The sequence below is a fragment of the Sinocyclocheilus anshuiensis genome, unplaced genomic scaffold (assembly GCF_001515605.1).
Source record: "Sinocyclocheilus anshuiensis isolate Anshui unplaced genomic scaffold, SAMN03320099.WGS_v1.1 scaffold1015, whole genome shotgun sequence".
Classification (NCBI taxonomy): domain Eukaryota; kingdom Metazoa; phylum Chordata; class Actinopteri; order Cypriniformes; family Cyprinidae; genus Sinocyclocheilus; species Sinocyclocheilus anshuiensis.
The window spans coordinates 1,941,267-1,944,186 of NW_015546029.1; the positions used below are offsets into that span (position 1 = coordinate 1,941,267).

At 37.4% G+C, this 2,920-nt stretch overlaps 1 long non-coding RNA gene across 1 annotated transcript in view; it reads left to right on the forward strand.

Moving 5' to 3' along the window:
- Nucleotides 1-2,037: 2,037 nt before the first annotated feature.
- LOC107698755 (uncharacterized) overlaps nt 2,038-2,920 on the forward strand; it is a 20,545-nt gene continuing 19,662 nt past the window's right edge. Inside the window, exon 1 of the long non-coding RNA XR_001635380.1 lies at nt 2,038-2,174. This is a non-coding gene — a long non-coding RNA (uncharacterized LOC107698755). The remainder of the gene's footprint in view (nt 2,175-2,920) is intronic.

Consider the following 2,920-nt stretch of genomic DNA (forward strand, 5'->3'; position numbering starts at 1 on the left):
ACCACTTCCCTCTAAGCATATAATGGCCACTCTCGATAGCTAATTATTTTTGTCCCCCCATCCCTGTCTCTCTAACTCCATACGGATTGATTTTAGTAGTTAAGACAGAATCGCCTCTAGATGATACCACATTTTTTTTAACTCTGTCCCGTTTGTTTAGAGTCCAGTTTGTTTCCTTTGTCCTGGTTTGTGTGTGGTGTTTTCTCTGTGGCCTGCACCCGCATGCTGAACTCAAGAAGACCTCTGAAGAAGGTGGATGCGGTGAATCATCTGAACGTATTATTGACCATACTGTATTTACTGTATTTTTAGTGTTGCTGTCAAAAGATAAGAACACGCACATGGGGCTTTGACGAATGCCAGGCAGTGTGTCTCACTGTGACATGTTTTACTGTAACATTTCTCATACTTTACTATCATACATGCAGTTTTTATTACCTTACATTAACTGGGATGAAATATTTGTATCTTTAAAAATTCATGTCGTGACACAGTACTATTTAAGTGAACCGCAAAGAAGCTCAAAAGGTGAAGAAAGCTGTATTTGCATAACTTGAATGAAATCAACATAAAAGCTTAAAATAAACAAGGATATTTGAAAAAATACATAAGGGATAATGTTCACATTGCCTCCTGTCAGGGTTGATTTTGCAACAGTACATTATTGCATTTATTACAGGGCTACGTACCAAAAAGTAAAATGTAGAAAAAAAAATAGTGACTGGTCACACCACCTAAAATATGCACTTTCTCTTGTACATTTATAGTAAATATAATTTAAAATGTTGATGTTAAAAATAATAAGTTCAGGTACATGTTAATAATTTACTACATTAAATTTAGCTTTATTGCTGTCTAGTAGCATTTACATGTTTAATGCAGGCAGGTTTGTAAAAGTTAAGCATTTTTTAATATACCATGTTAATAAATTTAGGGCCATTTTTAATTATTTTAGTTTTAGAGTGATTAAAATGTAATTAAATTACAGTTTTTAAATTTTTACATTAACATTTAACAATTATTTTAATCGTTTATTTTTATTTCAGTAAAAAAAAAGAAAAAAGAAGTTTTTAGTAGCAATGATTCCCTTGAGACAGATATTTAGAGTTATGTAAACATTCATGAGCTCACAGGAATGGTGTATAGACACACACTTGATTTATTTTCCTCTGCTGATCTCCCTGCCCTGTTGTTTTATATCCTGTGACAGTGTGTTCTTCTGTTCAGTGCAGTGTTTTAAACCTATAGGCAGATGAGCACACAGCACGCTGGCGACAAGGTTCGTTCTGCATAAGACTCGGATGAAGGTTGCTCACGTGTCTGATGCAGCATATTCAAGCAAGTTGTGGTGGTGGATTTAAATACTTGTATCTTTAACAGTTTAATCAAACATAACCCATTACAATGTCTGTTGGCTTATATGAGCACATTAAACATGTTTACATGTTTAAGATCCGTTTTTGGGAGCTGATGTCTTCCGTGTCGGCTCTTTAACTTTGGAGAGCAAGGTGTTTACGCTGCTAATGAAGTTGACTTGGCAGGGCTGTACCTGATGGTAGAGTGCTCAGGTGGTTCTGGTGCAATGAGTGTGTAGTCTTGTTAAGGAAAGAGCCACACCTTCGTCTCTGCCTAAATAACTAGTGTTGGAGCCATGGCATAGTGGTTAATGCGAGTTCAAATCTGGCTGTGACCCATCCAGTGATCTCAACCCTCTTTCTCCTCTCTGCTCTCAAACAAAGGCAAAAAAAAAAAACCGGTTTCTGCCCCTTTCTGATAGGCCTTCTTACATGCTGCATTTAAATATGTGAGGAAATCCTGAATTTATCATTAAAAAATATTACATCAGCTGATAACTGACTGTACAGATATATTGTGTATATATTGCATTTAAACTGCATGGTATTTTCGTGGTCTGAATGACCAATATCAGACCAAGCATTATTAGAGTTAAAGCATCTTTATTTAACAGTATCGAAATGTGGATTATAAAACGTAAGCATGTGTTTGTGTGTGTGTGTGTGTGTGTGTGTGTGTGTGTGTGGAGCGGAGATCGAGCAGTTGTCTCTGGAGAAAGAGCACCTGCAGGAGAGCGCTGAGAAACTGAGAGGTCGTTGTGAAGAGATGGAAGAGCAGTGTGTGCAACATGGGAGGATGCACCAGCGCATGAAGCAGAGGTACGCACACCTGCACCTGTACACTCCTTATAGGAGCTTGTTTAGTGTATCACACCATGACATCACTACATTTGCATGAGGGACTAAAGCTAATAGCTAAAGCTAAACTAACTAATTTTTTACAGTTCCAATAGTATCAACTCAATTCTGTACCCACTCGAAGTCACCTGTTTTCAAACTCCTGTGTGTTTTTGTGTGCGTACTCTGGTTTCGAATTACAAAACCAAAAGTTTCTATTTACAACGTGTTTTGCAGTGTTGAGTATTGTAGCCAATCACAGGCATCTCTGTTGAAAGCAATGGCCAATCAGAGGTGTTTACTGTAGGTTAATCAGAATCCGCTCTGATCTCTTTTTTTGTTTTCTAGTTTACGTAGTTCTACACGCTCACAGATCTTCCTATTATAACAAGACAAAAAGAAATCATACACAGTGTAAATAAGATATTAATTGTATAGTTAGTTATTGATTATATCAGGAGTTTCCGCGTGAGTAATCTTGGACAGTTACACTATAAGGGAAGCACCCATTGCTCTGTTTTTACTTCATTCACAGTTTGAAGAAAAGTCTAAGAGAACCAAATGGTCCACGTATACTGTTTCAGGAATGACAAACGCGAGTGTAAAAAATTACGCGAGTGAATCCGCCACATTAATCCACGAATGACGGTGATAACTGTAGCAATGGACGGAACGAACTATCTGACAAGCCGATGTCAAAACAGAGCTGTGCTTTAAGTGATGCGGAG